General features: G+C 38.4%; 1 protein-coding gene and 1 pseudogene across 7 annotated transcripts in view; one reads left to right on the top strand and one right to left on the bottom strand.

The window, feature by feature from the left end:
* The window catches only part of Galphaq (G protein alpha q subunit), a 395,971-nt gene that overhangs the window by 103,902 nt on the left and 269,551 nt on the right, over positions 1–22,518 (bottom strand). The gene's annotated exons all lie outside the window — the stretch shown is intronic.
* Positions 3,838–16,139, top strand: LOC136858830 (uncharacterized; annotated as a pseudogene).

The raw sequence follows: 22,518 nt of genomic DNA, 5'->3' as shown, positions 1-22,518 counted from the left end.
GGAAACGAGTTTTAAAGTAAACATTTAAGCTCTTTAAGTCTTTAGACTTTTTCAATCGTAAAATTACCAGAGTTTCACCCCAGTATAGCAGTGGGTTCATCAGTTGGAATGTTACACCTTTCCAAGACGCTGGCACTAGTGCGCCGTTGAGACACCACTGCAAGCCTCCTATATAGAACAATGTAGTGATGGTGCACTAGGGGAAGCATGTGCCTCCACTTGAATAAATGCCTGCCTTTGGCCTATATAAAAAAATAAGGTTCCTAGAAGGAAGTTTATTTTGGTTAAGAAATATTCACGGTTGTTGTTAGGCCTATTAATATAGGCAGGCGAGATCATTAACAAAGTGATCATTTAATATCTCGTTACTCGGGCCAATAAAGAGTTTTTTTTTTTGTTGAGAGAAGTAGGTTTAAAAAAACAATCCAATCACAATTGTTTTACTAGCCAACGTACCTAACAAACAATAATATAAATAATAATAATAATGAAAGAACAATTCACCTATGAAAAACCAACACCTAATCCAGATTCAGAACCCCCCACATTACAAGAAGTCAAACAAATAATCAGAGATTTAAAAGACAACAAAGCACCAGGAGAAGATGGAATAATCGCTGAAATGTTGAAAATTGGTGGTGACAAACTGGCCAAGAGTATTCAAAAAATCTTACAGGACATCTGGTTTTCTGAAGAAATTCCGGAGGATTGGAAATGTGCATTGATTCACCCACTTCACAAGAAAGGAGAACAATCAGATATTAATAACTACAGAGGAATTTCTCTCCTCTCACTTGTATATAAAATCTTCTCTAAAGCTCTGCTTAATAGATTAGAGAAACAAACAGACCACCTGATCGGAGATTATCAGGCTGCATTCCAAAAAGGGAGATCCTGCGCAGAACAAATCCTAAACCTAAAAACCATACTACAGATTTGCAAAACCAAACAAACAGTAATCACCTTTGTTGACTTCAAAAAAGCGTATGATTCCATAGATCGGCAGAACCTGTTCAACATACTAGAGGAATTTCAAGTCGACAGGAAAACGAGGGAATTGATTAAACAAACTCTGACCAACACAATATCAAAAGTTAAGTTCTTGGGAGATATTCCTGAACCGTTCGAAATCAGAACTGGTGTCCGACAGGGAGATGGACTATTCCCACTACTATTCAATTTAGTTTTGGAAAAAGTGATTCGTGAATGGGGAAAAGAAACTAAAGGTATAAACATTGGCAGACTTCTTAAAGACAAAATTCACCTTGACTGTTTAGCTTTCGCAGATGACCTTGTGATCCTTTCGAACAACAGACAAGAAGCAATCCAATCCATAAAAAAATTGAATGAAATAGCTGCAAAAACCGGACTTCAAATTTCATTTGAAAAGACGCAGTTTATGGAAGGAACTAAATCAAGATTCGACAATCAACCATTAATCACCAATTGTGGAATAATTTCCCAAGTAGACAAATTCAAGTATCTAGGTGAAATTATTCAGCCAGCAGGGTTAAATCAGGAAGCTAACAAAGAAAGAACTGCTAAACTGCAAAGGGCTTACAAAATCACATGGAACAGATACAACAAAAGATGTATATCAAGAAATGCAAAATTACGACACTACAATACAGTCATCAAACCAGAGGCACTTTATGCATCTGAAACACTGATTATTGGCGGCAGGTCACAAATGAAAAGCATTGAGAAACAAGAGAGGAAAATTCTCAGAAAAATCCTAGGACCAAAGTTCGAAAACGGAATTTGAATGAAAAAGAAACAACACAAAAATTTTCAATTCACAGAAAAAATCACAGATACCATCAGAAAGAGACGACTAAAATTCTACGGACACCTACACAGAATGGATAACAACAGGCTGACAAAGAAAATTCTAAATCTAGCTCTAACCCTGAAAATCCGCAACAACTGGTTAGCAGAAATTCATGAAGATCTACAAGAAATGGGTATTGAGGACGAAACCATTCAAGGTAGAATGAAATTTAGAAGTTTAGTAAACAAACATAAATTTGCAGAGAAACCAACAAGAAAAAATACAGGCTGGACAGAAACACGCAGAAAGGAACACAGTGAAAAAATGAAGAGATACTGGGAAGAAAAGAAGAAGAGACATTGTGAAAAATAAGTTCAAATGCGCTCCACAGTTGGGCACAACGAATTAAAAAAATCAAATAAAAAATAATAATGTTGCCATCGATGCTTTCACGGCCCGTACTTACGGACACGATATAGGCTTTTGAGCTTATGCCGTGTCAAGAAACTAAGGCAAAATTCTTAATGTTTTGCAGAGAACTTTGCGTCATCAGAAGAAAATCTCGACTGTCCAGGAGAAAGGCTTCTCAAACAATGAGGTTTGAAATTAGACATTATAATACAAGTGGAAATGGTACGTTCATTCGTCAACAGATGGCTCCCAGGATGCGGTACAGCGCTAGCGTTCGAAGCGGAAGCTGACGGAACCATCAGAATCAGTCTGAGAGGGTCACATAACAGATGTACGCACATACGAAGGTGTGACATTGCCACAAGCCTGGAATGAAACATCTGGCATTGAGGAACATATGAATATGAAGAAAACACTGAAACGAAATAACAACAGTGAAGGGACAGGGAAGGGAACTACCTATGTAAAACCTTAATGGCTACCAACCAGGTATTACTTTATTGATAGCCACTGTTTGAGAAGCCTTTCTCGTGGACAGTCAAGATTTTCTTCTGATGATGCAGAGCAAAGTTCTCTGCGAAACGTAAAAAATTTCACCATATTTTCTTGACACGGCATAAGTCCACAACCCTATATCATGCCTAAATAATAATAATATTGATTTTTTATGTCCCCTCTTATTTTCAACGATTTCCGGAGACGCCAAACAAAACACATTTTGTACTAGGGTAATTGCTAATTAAAAATGAGAGACAGCGAACGAAAGAAATGAAACATTATGATAATGAAACGCATTACTGCCACACCTGTAGATATAATTTGCATAAGATTTTTATCTTTGTTTTCCACCTATTCAATACATAATTGCTTTTGTTGCTAGAAAATCATTTTACTACAATACTACATTAATAGGGACATGTTTTGCTTGACTTCCGAGCATCCTCAGCCTTTATAACTTTTCTCAAGGTTAAGACATAACATTATTAACTTTACTTATAACTAATTTGTACTTAATTATAATCTTAATATTAAGTAGTAAAATACATTAACAGAAAGACATATGTGAACACAAACAACAATCTCACGCATATTCTTTTGTTATTGCACCAACACATAAAGGTTTTCATAATGGCAAAATAACTTACTTTATGTTTATTCCTTTTTTACAAAAGGAAGATTTCTTGAGGAAAGATATATATGGGCTTTTCTGGATGAAAGTGATGCGGATCTGTCCGAGGGCGAGCTTGACGAATTCTCAGTTACTTATGTTACTAACTTTGACTCATCTTCTGTGTGCGATAATGACGGTGATGTAAAGGAAGGTGAAGGTCTTGGAAATGAATGTGTCATAAATAGAGAAAATGATGTGCTTGGCAACAATGAAGACGAAGGAAACAGATCTACGGAATCGGTGGTATCTCAGGTGCTCACACCTCCAACTCCTAAGACCCGCAATATGAAATGGAGAAAGAAATCTATGACTTTACAGGACCCCTGATGAAGTATTTTTAACAGACTATGATAATGAAAAGAGAATTTTAGATTCATTCTTGAAATACCTACCTCTTAGTTTCTGGGAACAACACGCGGAACAAACTAACCTCTATTCAGTTCAAAAGCGAGACTTGAAATCCGTAAATACTACTAAGGAAGAAATGATGCATTTGGCTGGTGTGCATGTGATGATGGGTGTGCTGGGTTATCCACAAACCAAAACGTACTGGCAACGTGATACTGAGGTGCCGATAATTTCTAAGTGTATGCCCAGGGATCATTTTTTCGAACTGAGGAATTTTATGCATTTTGTTGACAATCAAGGGGAACATGAGGGACCACTCTGGAAGGTGAGACCATTTCTTGACTGCGTGAAACAAAAATGTATATCTCTCCCACAGTCAAAGCATGTATCACTTGATGAACAGATGGTGCCTTTCTAAGGCAAGTGTGGCTTTAGGCAGTTTGTCCCTTCAAAACCCAACCCATTAGGATTGAAGAATTTCATTTTGGCAGCACCAGATGGATTAGTTTTAGATTTTATGTTTTACACAGGGGCAGGTACAGTATCGAGTGAGGACCAAAAAGAATATGGTCTTGGTGGTGCTATTGTCAAGGTTTTGACAGAAAGTATTCCACAAGATAAAACTCATTGTGTTTACACTGATAGGTTTTTTACCAGTGTAAAATCAGTAGACATGCTACTGCAGAGAAATATATACTAAACAGGGACTGTCATGAAAAACAGGGTGGGATCAGTGTCACAAAAACTGAAAACCGATAAGGAACTGAAAAGGGGAGAATGGGAAGAGTGGGTAAGGGAAGATGAAAAAATGTGCATTGTAAAGTGGAAGGACAACAGAAGTGTTCTTCTTCTGTCTTCATGTGTTGGCAGTGAGCCACCTACAACATGCAAACGATGGTCGAAGGAGGAAAAGAAAAAGGTTGTTATTCCTCAGCCATTGATTGTTAAATACTACAATGAAAAAATGGGTGCAGTAGACCTTTGTAATAGATTCATGTCGTACTATATAGGTGTTACATTCATACCAACAAATGGCCAGTGCGTATGTTCAACCACTTTGTTGATCTTATAATTGTTAACTGTTGGATAATGTATTACAGATAGCGTGCAGGTAGTGGTATTATTAGACAAAAACGACTCTCATTAATGGATTACAAAATGCACGTAGGAAAGGCATCGATAAATTTTAAGGACATTGGTTACATAAACATTAGGAAACGAGGACGGCCTCCCTCAGCATCCACCAACCCTGTTGACGAAGATGATGACTCCGAGGATGACATGGACAAACAAGGTACGGTGAAAGTACGAAGAGTCCAGAGTCAACCCATTCCAGAGGTTCGTTTTGACAATATAGGCCACTTACCAAAATTTGTTGATGCAAAGAATGCCTCGAAATGCAGAAGGCCTGGATGTCGTTCCAAAACGAGGGTAGTCTGTACAAAATGTGGTATGTACCTTTGCGCTCTAAAAAACAACTGCTTTTGGCATTATCACACCAAGTATTGAGTAAAATGACTTTTGTAGTGAGAAATTGTTCAATTATGTATATATTTAGTTTCTATGTATGCATAGAGTTCCTGTGTTACGATGAGAGTGTTTTAAAATAGGTGTTTGTTATTTTACATTTGTAATACACAGTTTCCATGTTATGAGAGTGTTTTAAAATAGGTTTTGGTTTTTTTAAGTAATTAAAGTGCATAATTGGAATGAAAACACACACATTGTTTCCAAAAAAAAAAACACCATCTGCTAAATCAAGAGAAGTGTAATCCATAATGTGTTAACAAAGACCTGAGGTCCACATATAAGGACCTTCAGTTATGCCCTTTGGGCACATTGCGAAGAAAAATTTTATTGCATGGTTTGCTTACTAGTGACCCATATTCTCAGAAATGGTATGTATAAAAATTCTGTTTCCGGAGTATTCAGTCCGGGATTGAAGAGGATATCCTCTACGTTCCGACGGTCCACATATGTGGACCTCAGTTGTGAGCTAATTTCTTGTGTGTTTTAATGCGGAATTTGTTGCGTGGCAACCGCAATCCTCGTCTGTGGACCTCTTAGTTCACCTTGTTGCCACAGGAACGCTGTGGTACTCCTGTCATGATAGGTTTAAATGTAAAGAGTGGTGCATGAGAAGATGGCTTCCTCCCATCATGCTGAAAGTAAGTATATATTTCCCAGTAAATAACTCAGAATCTTGCTAAGCTGATTTTTTTCAGTGTTTTGAAGCATTTGTAGAGTCTGTGAATTAATTCAGTTCATCAATATAGTTAAGTGGTACTGATATTTATCGCATAATGTGATGGTCCTCATACGTGGACCTCAGCTGAGTGTTGTATTATTTTTTCTATAGGTTTTGATGTGGGAGTGATAAGTAATAGCATCACAATTACCAAATGATACTACAGGAAATACGTCGTTTTATTAGGATAATACACCAACATCCAGTTTCTCAGATTTGAAGTCCCTTTTGACCAAGCTCCTAAAAAGAAAACAAACAACTCCCAAGCAACAAGTCAACTCGTCAATTCAAGACTAGTTCAGGGAAACAACCAACAAGATGTATCTAACCGTCCACAATCAACAGATTGTTGCATCAAGCATCAAATTAATACGAGACGTAGAACATTTCTCACTATTTCAATACGTACATTAAGACTTTTAAACTTCAGATACTATTGACTTTTAACAAGGTTTATGACTCAAATTTTAAGCAGCACAATATAATAGTTCATTAACAATTGAGTTAGTAAAAACGAAGAAAATTATGAGAATTTAAGCCAAATCTTTTCATTGTTGTTGGGATTTACTATGTTTTGGACATCACTGTTAATAGAATTAATGTCAATTCCAATTTTAACACTGTATTTTAAATGTTAATCTGTTCATTCTATTCACAAATGTCTTTCTGTTAATGTATATTACTACTTAGTATTAAGATTATAATTAAGTACAAATTAGTTATAAGTAAAGTTAATAATGTTATGTCTTAATGTTGAGAAAAGTTATAAAGGCTGAGGATGCTCGGAGGTCGAGCGAAACATGTCCCCGTTAATGTAGTACTGTAGTAAAATGATTTTCTAGTGACAAAAAACTATGTATTAAATAGGTGGAAAACAAAAATAAAAAATCATATGCACATTATAGCAAGTTTCAATAGGGGTCTAAACATGAGAATAGTTACATGCAACACCTGTAGATATCCATAAATGCGGCAAACTTTCCTGTTATTAATTTTTATTCCTTCTGTCCTGGAACTTCCGGCACTATCCGGGCGATACCATACCGAACCTAAACAATGCGATCTCTCTTATCTCATTTACAGCTGTTTAGGTAAATCCTGATGCAATAAATGTAGAGAACAAGCATGAAATATACTTAAAAATGAGTCTGGCTTTCAACAGTCGCAGTTATCAAAAGAATGCTTCCAGTCACTATGTATTACATTCGGAAATACAACTCGTAACACACGCTAGTTAAGTGTTTGGCCCCGCGGTGTAGGGGGAGCGTGCTTGCCTCTAACCCGGAGGCCACGGGTTCAATTCCTGGCGAGATCAGGGATTTTTACTTGGTCCTGAAGGCTGATTCGAGGTCCACTCAAACATGATTAGATTACAATGAGGAGCTATCAGACGGCAGGATGGTGAGCCCTGTCTAGAAAATCAAGAATAAGAAATCAAGAATAATCAAGAATCCATTGCACTGACCATACGTCACCTCTTGTAGACAACCTGGGTCCAAGAAGATACAGCAAATGAGTTTAACAACTCCAGATAAATCTTGAGGCCACACCCAAGCTGTCTGCAAGTGTGTAATGCAAGGAATTAGTGTCTGGTATAGAGAAGTAGATTCTACTGGACTGTCTTTGCAACTTGAGTAATGGTGGGCTTGTTTGCATTTTGAACAGATAACTTTACTTTCTTCTACAGTTCTTAATGTCATGGCCTCGAATGAGGTACAGAAAATATTAGGATGCTGCATTTAACGTTTCAATGCGATCAATGACATTGGTGATTTGACTAGTTCTGAGCCCATTAACCATCATTTCCACAGAAAACATAATGGGGAGAAGGTTTCCCATTCAATGGTTTGGGGTTTCAAGAGTAGTAGCTTTAGCACTGATGCTGAAAGTAGCAGTAGGTGGGCTATACAGGTCTGGCTGCACAACATCCCCTCAAGTCCTTTGGGCTGCAAGTGCTCCTTCAACTCCGTCGCTTTAACCCTTCAAGTGGCAAACGCCTGAATTATTTATCAAAATGTGCTAATTACGAGTCAAACGAAGGAGAAATGTTCAGTTATTGTCATGAAATAGTTTGTATAATAGCATGTTGCACTAATCGAATGTAAAACATTGCCCAAGTAGCGTCATAATCCTGCTGTCTTGTGCTAGATGGTACATACTCAGCAGCCAGCCACACGTATGTCTCAGCTGAGCCAGTTATATTTAGTCGCCAGTTTTCCTTCTGATATCAACCTGAAGTGTTGATATGTACTCATGTCAGCAATACTGAATCATTTCGTCGTTCTTCTGGCAGACTGAATTGCTGGCTAGCGAGATACATTTTGTGTCAGTTGTTAGAGAGAAATCTTGTTGACGTTGTCAGGAGTAATGTTCCGTGTTGTGTTTGTGCCTCTAAATATTGTCGTAATAGATCTATGTAGAGTTTCCGGTTCATGAATGTGTAAATACCCTTACTATGGCAGATAATTTTTGGGATAGTTTCAGTAATTTTCGAGAAATTCACAAGGCTGATTTCAGTGATGGTGAGGGATCAGATTTTGAAACTGATGACAATGAAATGCAGTTGGAAGATTTTTCATCAGGAAGTAGTGAAGAATATGTGCTTTCAAACTGTAACACATCTGATAGTGGAGATGAAGAAAATGCGGAAGATGATGTTCCAACAGTAGGCCTAGGTCATGTAAGTGCAGCAAGTGCAAGTATTAGTCCTTATCCTGAACTTTCTAATATGTCTGCAGTTTGGGTCAGAGTTTATCCCCCTGAACCTCCAAAGAAACCTGAATTCAGGGTAAGAGAAGCAAGTACAGGTATAAAAAACTGTCCACAAAGAAATTCAAACCCTATACATTACTTTTATTTGTTATTTACTCCAGCTGTGTGGAACTTGATTGTAAGACAAACAAAAATTTATGCAAAACGTTGTCGTGTTGAAGTACTTAGGCACAGCAGAATACGCGGGTCGGTAGATCTCATTACAGCTGAAGTAAAGAAATTTATAGCAATAATTATCAATATGGGCTTGATGTTTTGCAACAATATTACACATTAGTGGGACACAGATCCACTTGAAAGAATACCCTTTTATGCAGAGACCATGTCACTAAGGAGATTTCAGTTGATATTATCAATGATACATTTGAACTCAGGACATCATATTCTTAAGGGGCAACCTGGTCATGATCCCTGGTTCAATGTACGTCCTTTTCTAGATGCCATCGATGCATCATTCAAGACGCATTTCATACTAACTCAGGAAATATGCATTGACGAATCAATGATGGGCATGAAGAACCGATGAGTGTTTATACAATACATGCCAAATAAAAAGCATGCTCGGTTTGGCATTAAAAAAATTTGAAGTGTGTAACAGTAGGAGGACCTTGTATGTTTTGCATGTGGAACTTTATAGTGGGAAAGATTTCCTATCCGATGGAAATGATCCATTTACTCAAAAGGTCATTTTGGCTTTGCTAGAGAGAATTCACCTCTTAGATAATGGGTACCATTTATTCACGGATAACTGGTATACAAAAATTCCCTTGGCTAACAAACTATTGAAAGCGATATGTACCTCACAGGAACAGTGAATAAATCTTCAAAGGGATTGCCTCAGGTTGTTTTAGGTACAAAAGTTGAACCCAAGCAAACCGTTTACTTTACGCAAGGCAACATTCTACTGGTTGCTTATAAAGAGAAGAAAACATGAAAACCAGTTTATTGTCTCACAACTGGATGTCACTCTGAGGACAATGTTGTAAGGAGCTGAAAGGAAAATGAATGGTTGAAACTACTACTGATTTATAAGTACAATATCTTCTTGGGAGGTGTAGATAATAAAGGTAAGTGTATTTATCATGCCACTTGTTCCAGACTGACCAGAATCAATAATCTTTATTTGTCATTGACCATATACAATGAAATAGGCTTCGTCAACTGATAATAATTTAGTATTTAATATTAACAAGACTAAAGGAACACCTTTTATTAAAACTTAATACTACAGAGGTGGCCAAATTATTATGGTAAAGCTGAAACATCATAACCTTTTCTGAAATTCTCTGTTTCATGGACATTTTCATGCGATTAAAGAACATAAAATTGTTCTGAGCGGAATGTGCAGTGTCTGAAGGTAAATTTGAGCAGTGTCAGAGAATGTTAAATTCTTTGGATTGGCTACAATGATTGCAAGAATATGACAGTAGACAATCGGTTGTGTTTCTATGATTTTACATAAGCTACTTTCATTAGAATTTCTTTAGCGCTGTGTTGATTTGTGTGCTTATTAGTTATCCTCAGTTGTTAAAAGTGTGATTAAGACCTTCACTGAAGTATTTGGAGGTAATTTCATGTAACAGATTAGCTACCAAGTGAGTGGTTTCACCCCACACATTCATAGAATAACATTTTTAGGTTATGGGTAAAAAAAAAAAGGACATTTCACCCCAGACACTTGCTATTGTGAGGACACTTCTGGAAGAAGGGCACTACACACAGCAAGAAATTGCTATCAGACTCAGGATCTCACAACAGACAGTGAGTAACATTACAAAATCCGAGTTGAAAAATGTTGTTGGAACGCACTGGTAAATGTGGGAGAAAACGGAAATTGAGCCCTAGAGTCCAGAGAAAATTAAGAAATATTGTTGTTTCCAATCGGAAAGCTACCAGCTGGAGGATTATGGTGTGAAGGTGTCACCTAGAACTGTAAGGAGAGAGCTGTGCTTCGCAGGCCTGCCAGCACGTCGACCCCGATCCAAGCCCAAGATCACCCCTGTGATGGCTATGAAGCGATTACGTAGGGGAAAATCCTTGCAGAATTGGACTTTTGGTGACTGGAGAAAGGTATTTACTCAAACTGACACAGTAGTACACATTTCCATAAAATAAACTCATTTCAAAAGTATGGTTTGGAAAATTTGTGAGTTTTGTCCACAAGGCTGCCAATTTTTTTTTGTGAATATCGTTAGAAATTTTTGCAATGTTGAGTGTGGTAGTGGTGAAAGGCTTTGTATTTTCTTCCAGGTGTATTTCAGCGACGAATCAATGTTCTGTGTCACCGAGCAAAGCAGCCAGTATGTGAGGAGGAGGGAATCGGAGGAGTTTCATCAAGACTGTGTACGTCAAACTGTGAAACATCCGACATCCGTTATGGTCTGGAGTGTTTTCGTGGAGGGGTACAGGGGTACAGGAAGTCTGTACATTGTTGAAGGTTCTATGAACCAAAGACAGTATGTAAAGGTACTGCAAGAGAGACTTCTGCCTCAAATGAGAGGGTGGCTTAATGGTGATGATTGTTTCTTCATGCATGATGGAGCACCGTGCCATAAGACCAAGAGCATGGCCAAGTTTTCGGAGGAAAATGGTGTTTCTGTGCTCCCATGGCTTGAGAATAGCCCAGATATGAATCCTATAGAAAATCTCTGGGCAATAGTTAAAAAGAAAGTAAGAATGGAGAAGGTCTCAACAAAGAATGGTTTAATTGAACACTGACCCAAACGTGGTCACATTATCCAGACATTCAAAACAGTTGTCAGAAACTGGTAGAAAGCATGCCTAATAGAATAAAACTGTTAATTAAGGCTAAAGGAATGCAAACTAAATACTAAGAGAATTGTAAAGTTCCACTGGAATGCATTTGTTTTAATTTGCAATAAAGAATTTGTTTTTTTTTAAGCTTTACCATAATAATTTGGCCACCTCTGTAACATTATGCATTTCTAAGAATTCAGAGGTATTATAAAATGGCTTTTATATTAACCAATCATACAATTTCCTTTTAAAATTGCTTAAAGAAGTGAACCTTGCAGAATGTGGCAATTTATTAAATAATCTTAAACAACTGATTTTATGTGAATTAGCAGTTTTTGGCAGCCTATGAAATGGGATGTCAATATCTGCTTTGCCCCGAGCATCATGAAGGTGAATGGTTTCCCTAGTACTGAATTAATTTATGTTGTTTTTAACATATGTCAAAGGGACATAAATATACCAATTTACAATATTGTCAGTATTTTAAGTTTAAGGAAGAGAGGTCGACAGTGGTCAATTGCGCCAGCCCTACACATTGTGCGAACTACCTTTTTCTGTATTAAAAGAATATTATATACGTAAGAAGAATGCCCCATAATAACAATCCATAAGGAATGTGTGACTGGAAGAGACCAAAATATGCCATCCTTAGGTAGTCACTGCTGACTAAATCCCTCAATTTTCATATCAAATAAGTCACTCGTGATTTTTTTTTTAAATACAAATATGATCGATGTGTGCTGCCCAGTTCAATTTGGCATCAATATGAAAACCCAAAACTTTGAATGATGACTTTCAATATCTTTGGACAAACCTAGTGTGAGAAATTGAGTTTTATCCTGATTGCACAACAGCCTATTGGATGAAAGCCAATGCACTGCAGTTGCAAGAGCTTCCTGTGACATCTGATGCAAACCTGGGATGCTCTGGTGTTTTGTAATTAACGTATTGTCTGCATAGGGTATAAGAACATGAGCTGTGACATTCAGCGGTAAATCGATTGCCAGAATGAATCAAAATGGACTGAGGACAGAGCCCTGAGGCACACCAGTTGTAACTTTTTCAAAGTGGAATACCTATTTTTAATTGAGACAAATTGGTATCTGTTATTTAAGTACGGCTTAATTATGTGCAATTATATGCGACACCATACGTCTCGAGCTTGGCAAGTAAAACTTTGAGAAAGTGAGTACAGATACTTTGGTTGTTCCACTCTTAGTAACCTCTTAGGACATACAGGACGTACAGACAATGCCTCCCGTCACTCAACCCACAGGGGAGAAAAAAAATCGAAAGATAAGCAGCATCATGATCTACGTCCAACAATATGGCAGCTGATACAGAACACAACATTCCCATATCCCACCTATCAAGATCTACAACGTCTAACAAAATGGTCCCTGATTTAGGACACAATTTTAAGGCCATAAATATTCGCAAGATACGTATTATGAAAAAAACTCCGTTGCCTGTGGTGACGTTGCCATATGTAAAGGACTTTGCTGTGACTTAGACTAAACGTCAGTCAAAGACAGTGGAAACTTGTTTGAAACATGGCGCCATCTGTACCTTCTGTATACAGAAGGCAGAGTTCTGGCACACGGTAATAACTGAATCTAGGTTTTTTTACCTACTGCTTTCTGTAAGATCCTATCAAGCCTATATGTGACAATTATCCATTTTTATCCACCGTCACAATAAATTACATTTTACAGTGTCTATATGCACCTATTTTGACGTTACAAACTATTTTTGCCTTTATGAACCTTTTTTTCACTTAAAATCTTTTATAAAATAAACAGAAATATTATTAATTTATTATATTACTAGGTTTTCATAGAACGCATCTTAGATAAAGATCAAGCCTAGTAGCCAAGAGGGCGGTGTTGGGGTTGTGAGACAAGCCTGGAAAAAGGAATTGACGGGTTTTACTGTAATCCCCATTACTTGTCTCGCACATGCACTACACCGAATAGCAGAAGAAATTGGAAATCAGTTCCTGAAAGTCAATGATTTATTTTCAGTAAAGGAAAAATTTTGAAAATCAAGTACTAGAGTTGCTGCTTTTGAAGAAAAGTGCCTTTGCCTCCAGCATCCATTTTAAAAAGGTGAGGTACATGGTTACAGGCTAGTCAACATTACAATGAGAATGACCATTGTATAGAAACTGTGCAATCTCACTGAATCAATGTCCATGTCTACCAAACAGAGTGTCAGCTGAAAAGTGCTATAGGTAACATTGCAGAAATTGTTTTGAAGAAACTGCAAATGGTGCTTTGACAGGAATCTGGGGTATAATGTATTAAAAAGTGTGTCAGATACCGTATTTGCTTGCATATAACTCGCCACCATGTATATCTCGCACCCCATTTTTAACATTTGAAACTGCAGAAAAAAAATCCCCACACATAACTCGCATTAACCTCTGACATTGTCATAAAGACATACGGTTCTTTCACGAAATAAAGTTTGGGTATTCCGTGGAATTGCCTAAAATGAAATATCGGAACTGTACCAATTTCTGTTATGGTACTTTGTACGTGACAGTACAAGAAGAAGCTGCATTTCTTTCTACCTGCAGAACGGGTGAGGCTTAGCCCCAATGTCCCATTCCTAGCCAGTCACACTCAGCCATCCCTCTCACTCTTCCATCTTTGTCAATATGCTTATCGCTACCCATCCGGCAGAGCTGATCACGTGAACTGGGAGTGTTCCCTATCCAGGCAGTCAAGTGGTTATGGTATTAGGTATCGTCCATCTGTTGTATTCTCGACAAGTACCAGTATTCTGTCTTTATGTTTCATTGGTTTTTTTTTTTTTTTTTCAGTGAAGTTTTCTTGTGTAGGTCGATCTTTAAATTATGGAGAAATGTGGGAGTTATACAGCTGGGTTTAAACTCAAAGTGATAAAATATGCTGAAGAAAAGGGTAACAAAGCTGCTGGTTGAGAATTCAGTGTGACTGAGTTTAATGTTCGCTACTGGTGTAAACAGAAAACTGCACTAGAAACCACCAACCAAAATGCATTCAGAGGGCCGAAAACTGGTAAGTTTCCTGAGGTGGAAGACAAGTTGCTTCATTACGTTACAGAGTTGCGAAATTATGGCTTTAGTATCATGCACGAGATGCTTCATTTCATAGCGTGCCAACTAGTGATTAAAGGAGGAATCAGCTGTTCGGATCTGAAAGTGAGCCGGGATTGGATCCATAGATTCATGAAATGAAAGGGATTGTGTCTGCAAAGGCGAACATTTCTCTGTCAGAGAATACCAAGCGATTTCAGCAACAAAATAATAGATTTTCATCGGCATGTGATAGCAATGCGGAAGAAAAACAATTACCTCTTATCTCAAATTGGCAATACACATCAAATCCTGATAAACTTCGACATGTCTTGCAACACCACCATCAACAAGAAGGGAGAATTTAGCGTGCTTGTACGTACAACTGGATGTGAAAAACAGCGTTGTACTGTCATGCTAGTAATAACTGCAGACAACAGAAAATTGTCACCGTACATTATTTTCAAAAGATAAACAGTGCCTAAAGTGAAGTTTCCCTAAGGCATTCATGTACAGGTTCAAGAGAAAGATGAATGTCCAGGACTGGGTCCGTACGGGTGTAGGGAGCATGGCAAGGGGCACTGCTTCAACGACCAGCAATGCTAATGTGGGACAGTTTCCGCAGACACTTTGTGGAAGACACGAAGAAACATCTTCAGGAAATTAAAACTGATCTCATTGTAATTCCTGGCAGACTCACACATTGTCTACAGCCCTTAAATGTTTCCGTCAACAATTCCTTCAAGGACAACATATGTAAATTGTACGCCAAATGGATGGCAGGAGGGGAGCATGTGCTGACGCCAGCTGGCAAAATAAAGAGGCCATCAGTTGAATTTGTGTGTGATTGGGTTATGCGGGCATGGATTATGGTGTCGACAGACGTTATTGTGAATAGTTTCTTGAAGACTGGCATCACAAATGTGTTGGATGGAAGTCAGGATGATGCAGTATGGGATGGTGACCAGAATGATGCACGCAAGAAGAGATTGCAGGCAGTGACAATGAATAGGGTAACATTTTCCTCCAGCACCACATTTCAAAGCTTTCTATCCGTTCACGATCACGTTTGAGGATGGTCCACATCTCTGCGCCATACAAGAAGACTGAGAAGACTAGAGATTCAACGAGCATTTGTATTGATGGTGATGGAACATATCCATGTTAACACACGAAAGTCTCTTATCTGTCACCCTAATATTTGAACACGGATGAGCAAATACATTGGAGGTAAGGAAACACTTTCATTTAGTGGGATTTATGCCGGATTGTCAATGTGAGACAGCATTACTCTGTTCAAGCAACTTCATTAACATTCTTCTTCTTCTTCTTCTTCTTCTTCTTCTTCTTCGTTTTTGCCTCATGACTGAGGCGTCATGACTATCATAATATTCAGCCCTCTAGCCAATGAACCATACTCCGCCATTCTTCCCTATCTAAAGCTTTCAATGTGGTTGCTTTGTGTAGGGAGGGGGCCGTTCACCATGTCAATCCATCGCGCTGGTACTCGTCCTCGTTGTCTGGTTCCCTGGACTTTGCCCTCAACAATCAGCTTTTGAAGACTACCATCTCGGCGCATTATATGTCCAAGGTAGCGTAAAATCCGCCAAGAGACCTTACACGAAAGACGAACTTTTATCTGAAGCTGGTTCAGGATTGATATGTTCGTGCGATGAGCTGTCCAAGGAATCCTTAACATTTTCCTCCAGCACCACATTTCAAAGCTTTCTATCCGTTCACGATCACGTTTGAGGATGGTCCACATCTCTGCGCCATACAAGAAGACTGAGAAGACTAGAGATTCAACGAGCTTCTTTTTTGTATTGATGGTGATGGAACATATCCATGTTAACACACGAAAGTCTCTATCTGTCTGTCCGACTCTCTCACCATTAGCAACGTATTCAATTGCCAACTATTGAAACATACGTTTCAGAACAGACATCCAGAGAGCAGCGCAACCCAGTTGCTGTCAGAGCAAAGATGTTAAAGAGTCAGGGAATATTTTCTTTTCAACAGCACCTCACAATCGAAGTAGAATGGAACACACTTGACCACAATGCTGCCCAAAGTGGCTATTTCAATGAACTAGCGATGTGTATCTCATTCCTGTGAAAGACAAGTACAGGTTTAGAGCACATCACAGGGGTGTACACATGAGGAAATTATCAAATGAAATAGTCACTTTCGTGCAGTATTTCAACATAGAGAAAACATCCACGGTTACTGTATATTCTCGTGCTTTAGAATATGTGAAAGAAAACTTCTATGTTTTTGATGCAAAACACAAAACAATTATGTGCAAAATGGGAGTCACATAGGGAAGCAAAAGATTTGTGTAACAAACGCCTTAATAGCAACATGCACAAAAAATAATCCAGGAGAACAAAAACAACAACGTTCAATCGGAGTCAGCTTCAACTGACACCGTACTTGTTATGAATTCTTCCTTTTCATTTTTAACACGTGTAACATTGTTGAAGCTGACATGCTACCCATGTCTTGCGGGGCAAAACAAAGCCAGCTGGAAGATTCTTATAATTGAACAGTGCCTGCCATTGAATCGGAGCTACACTGTTCCACTCTTGTTGCCAATCAGTTTTTGGATTGAAATCCCTCCTAACAAGTTTCTGTGCTGTTTGAATAGACGAAGAGCAAGGTAACAGATGAACGCACTTCTTTAAGCAAACCTTGGTAGGCTATTGTAAGGAGAAAGAAAGGAATGTCAGAAAGAAGGAAATAGCTGTTGTGAAATGGATAATTTTCTGTCTACCTGCTTGTATTGCGACAATGAACGTCCTTTCCTTGATGAGGGGAAGGCTTCTTGTGTTGCCAAGGTATGTACATCTACATTTAATTATAGAGATAAATACCTTAGCAAGTAGGAAAAGATCTTTTATAACGTCCCATTGTATGAACCAAAAACTGGCATATATTTACATTTTTGATGAAATCCGGGACATCGGGACCCTGTAAAGCAGTGAACTAATAGTGTGACGAATATAAGAACTGCCGTGGAATTAAAGAGTTCTATGTTTATGTATTAGCATGAGAATATAAGACTTGTTTATAATTATCTGAAGTGCCGAATTTTCTTCAGAACAAAGGAAATCCGCCGAGATTTACAATTTTGAACATCTGCTAAATCTTCACCATGCTTTCAAAAGTCCAGTAACCAACAATTAGAATTGATAAGTAGAGTATTACCTTTAAAAGTTTATTGGTGATTGTTTTAACATGCTGGGAGTTACGTGTTATTTATCTGTATATGTACTGTACAATCCAATAACCTGTGCTTTCTGTAACGTGATGAAGGCCGCATGTATGATTTTTTCCACTGTACCCTGCCGTGGTATTTTAATTGTAATCTCTCATTTTTCAAAAGACAGAGTTATTTATCAAGCAGGGCCCAGATTTTGTTGACCTAAAAATACTAAAAAACTTACCTTTAAAATGACCTTACAATTATCAAATAATGTCCTAAAAGCGAACAAAAAATGACCTAAAAATCCCAAGTATTTATTGTTTGAAACTAAATTATATACATTTCTAGATGTGAACAATATTGATAACTGATATTTTCTCTAATTTTTAAGTTGCATTATGTCAGTTCTTTGTTTTGGAATCTCGGTTTTCCTTAGAAACAAAATATACTGGTACGAAGATCTTCTGACACCAAGTACTCCGTAAAGAGAAATGATCTGAAAAGGAAAACATTCCTATAACGGTAATCGTAATTGCCGTCGGTTGCAGATTTAACTGTAAAGCTATATATAATGCCATATTATGTAGGTTTTAATATTTACCTCCGACCGTGTTGCAGTAGATAACTGTGACCATCCATAGATTCTCGAAGGTAAAAGAACGTCGATTGTCGGCCAAAACATTCTTGTACATTGAAAAGCTCCGTTCGACGCCCACAGATGCGAGGGGTGTGTACTTGAAGGGCGCTAAATCACTTGGTGACAGCTCTTCTTCAATATCCACTACACTGAAATCTTCCCCAGCGAGTACCCGGACGACTGAGCATAAATCCTTGTATCCTGTGTGTTTATCAAGAACAGATTTTAGTTTCCAAAATACCGACTCGCCTACTTCACCATGCACATTTTCCAAAGCTTCCTGCGTTGCTCTCACCAAAGCTGTCGCTTGTTTGATTGTCACACTTCTTTCCTGAAGTCCTGTAAAAGCTGATGGCAGGGAGCTAAAATTGGCCTTAATGTATGCCAACTTGCCCTGCACATCGTCAGCTGAAAACATCTCTTGGGCGATTTCAATAGCCCTGGCGTCTTGGGCTTCTAGAGAGTTTATCACTCGCTTCACTGCTAAAGAGTTGTCGCTGTAGTTACTTGTACGCATTGATCCACGTACCCCAACGTGTGACTACAGGCTGTGGAGGTAGTGGGATATCGGGAACTAGTGACTTAAAAGAGTTTCCTGTGCATTGGGGCCTTGATAAATACCTTTTTTACCTGCGACACAAGTCTATCAATGTTGAGAAATTTCTTCCTCACGTCTTCTGTCACTCTGTGGAAAGCATGAGTTAGACAAGTTACATGCACCATTCTTGTATGAAAAGCTTTGATACTTTACCAGCTTTAACTATGTAAGGCGCGGCATCGGTCACAAAAAGTAAAACATCATCGTACCTCACACCGTCAGGCCACAGCACAACCATGGCCATGTCAAACATTTGACATATTGTAGAATGATTGACAGATTCCTGGACTTTAGAAGTTAGCAAAAATATTTCTCTGGGCTTATCTATTTCCAGGGTTCCTACAATTACATTAGCTACGTAACGCCCTTCAACATCAGTCCACTGAGACAAAAATTTATTTCCGCTTGTTCTTTCCCATATTCTTTGAAGTGTTTTTTCATAGCAGAGCGGTATGTAATTTTTCCTTAGCATAGATTCGTCCAGAATGGAATGACCTGTATACCATGCTAGGAAGTGCTTTAATTTATGAGTAGTTCGTTTTTGAAGAGGAATATTTGCAGTGACAAAAACTTCACACAGTTCATTAAAAAAAAGGCTGAGGTTGTACCTCAGCTTGATGATGCGTTTTACATGAGTAACTGTTGGTACTTTTCTTTCTGCTGATATTCTGAATACCGCGCACATGTTTGTCACGACTGACGTGCTATCTTTTTGCTGCTGCCACTTTCACTTCACACACTTTACAGAATAGTATTCCACCATCTGTAGAAAAGGTATCTTCTCCGAATTCAGAGACAATTTGTCTCAAATGACCTGCCTTGGATGGTTTTACCTTTGGCATTTTAACGCACTCTAAATGGTTACACACAACTGACATCTACAAATTGTACAACTAAAACTGACCTAAAGAAACAAGAAAATAGGGTACACAGGCAGAAATACCTCACTGCTGATGTCACACTGTGAACACACTTCCCTGGTGAACTGATAAAGTCTTAGCCCTCGCCTGAAGGTCACCCAAGAATAGCTTAGCTCTCACCTCCTGTTAAGACACAAAGGTAAGGGATGTACAAAGCTCACAACTGAGTACAGAAACTTTCGAAGATGAACCTTCACGTAAACCTTCAAGTACGTCAAGATATAGGAACTGGTTGGTTGATGACGTAAAACGTGGATTCTTATTTAAAAATAACCAATAAGAAAAATAAAATAATTAAAAATGACAAAATAATGATGTAAAAAGCAAAAAAAATTATCTAAATACAAATACTTAAAAAAAATTATGAAAAAATTACTTAATAAATACACATTTCTGTAATCTGGGGGCCATGAACAGGATTTGTATATAACTTAGCAACTTCTATGACGCACCAATCAAAAGATGACTTGTCATTGTTATCCAGACCCTGCTTATCAGTTACGGAGTAATACCGTACTTCACGGCATAATCGTCGCCACCGCGTAATCGTCGCATCCTTAATTTTCAATACAAAAATCGGACTTTAAACCTTTAATTACATAATCGTCGCACGTCCAAATTTTGTTCACTAATCTGGTTAAAAGGTAAATGGAACTGCAACGTAAGTTGCACATGAATGCGCAATTTAAATACGTGTATGGTTTATGGGCAATCTGGCAACACAGTCACGTTTGCGACATGTTGCACAACGTATAAATAAATAATACCGGTATATGTACGACGCATGGCTTACCGGTAGACTATCGGCAGTTTGACAACGTGGTGGCGAGACACTGTACTATTTATTCACCACCTACATATTATGAGTTCCCATTTGAAATACGTAAGGCTGTAAGTTATCGCTTATCGGCAACGTTGCCAGGAAATACCGGCTAGGTAGGTTGAATGGACCTGGAACCAGCCCTCAGATACAGGTAAAATTCCCTGACCCGGCCGTGAATTGAACCCGAGGCCTCCGTGTAAGAGGTAAGCACGCTACCCCTACACCATGGGGCCGGCTCCTGTGTTATTGCGCACGAAGTGAAATCCAAGACGATAACGCAGATTTCCACGGAATTATACAGTCGAATTATTTACGATGTCTCAGTTGTCATCGCTAGACTCTTATCTTACTACTACGTCATAAGTGTCCGGGCATGGGATGAAAACTTTTATCCAAGCAGTCAAGATAATTATTATCCAATGCTATTAAAGTTTTATTTTATAAACTCGTCAGTAATGTAATGTAAAATCATCAATAACTGGGAAGAAATATTAACCTAATTACCGTATGTTTAAAAGAAATTGAAAAAAATGAATGTTTGTTACTGACGTCTCGGAATACAGTCAACTATACAGTAGATCTACACCGCGCTAGCTAGAGCTCCGGTTTGCTAGCTTTGCGCAAGTGCAGTAGTGTGTCGCAACCAACGAGCTAAACTGATAAATTGTTGCATGCTTCCTTGCTGCCTAACAGTATTGGCTGCTCTGGAATGGACAGATCACAGATGCATTTATTTGTTTCAGATTTACGTGATTACTGTAGACATGCGTGCGTGAGAATTTAAGTTTTTAATTTGTGTTTTGGGTGTTTGCAGAAATAATTTGTTTTAATAGTGAACAATTACGGAAAGTCATTCATATCGCAAAACATTAACGTGTGAAGCATTTATAAGCGATTATGGGTAAATATAGAAACTATTCTGCGGGCTTCAAGCTAAGCGTAATTGCCTTCGCTGAACAGCACGGGAACAGAGCTGCAGAAAGAAAATTTTCTGTGAGTGAAAAGTTGGTGCGTGACTGGCGGAAAGTAAAAAACAAGCTAAAAAGCACAAACCCTTCTAGACGCGCGTTTAGAGGTCCTAAAACAGGGAAGTTTCCTATAATTGACGAAGAAGTGTTTAGGTACGTCAGTGAAATACGTAACAATGGCTGCAGTGTATCATATGAAATGTTACAAATTAAGGGACAGGAGGTAGCGCGCAAACACAACATACCAGTAACTCAGTTTAAGGCGACTCGTGGGTGGATTAAGGGGTTCATGCGACGACACAATCTGTCAGTGCGAAGGAGAACAACACTAAGCCAAAAGTTGCCTGCTGATTACACGGACAAGATTGTAAATTTTCACCGATTTGTCATACGTTTGCGCAAGGAAACTTCGTACTTGCTTTCTCAAATCGGTAATGCCGATCAGACTCCAATCTTTTTTGATATGCCTCGCAACAGCACTATTGCGCTAAAAGGATCACGGAGTGTATTAATGAAAACCAGCGGTAGTGAGAAGTTGCGATGCACGGCAATGCTAGCCATTACAGCTGACGGGAGAAAGTTGCCGCCTTACATCATTTTCAAGAGGAAAACGATGCCTAAGAATATACAGTTTCCCCGTGGAATTCATGTACGAGTGCAACCAAAGGGTTGGATGGACGTAGAACTCATGCTGGACTGGGTTAAAACTGTGTGGAATAGAAGACCTGGTGCACTACTAAAACAACCAGCTCTGCTTGTTTTTAGATAGTTTCCGAGGTCACCTCGTGAACGAAGTGAAGCAAATTCTCACTACAAATAAGACACGAC

Source organism: Anabrus simplex, chromosome 1, assembly GCF_040414725.1.
Source record: "Anabrus simplex isolate iqAnaSimp1 chromosome 1, ASM4041472v1, whole genome shotgun sequence".
Lineage (NCBI taxonomy): Eukaryota > Metazoa > Arthropoda > Insecta > Orthoptera > Tettigoniidae > Anabrus > Anabrus simplex.
Note: the sequence above shows the minus strand (reverse complement) of the source record. Positions and strands in the feature narration are given on the sequence as shown.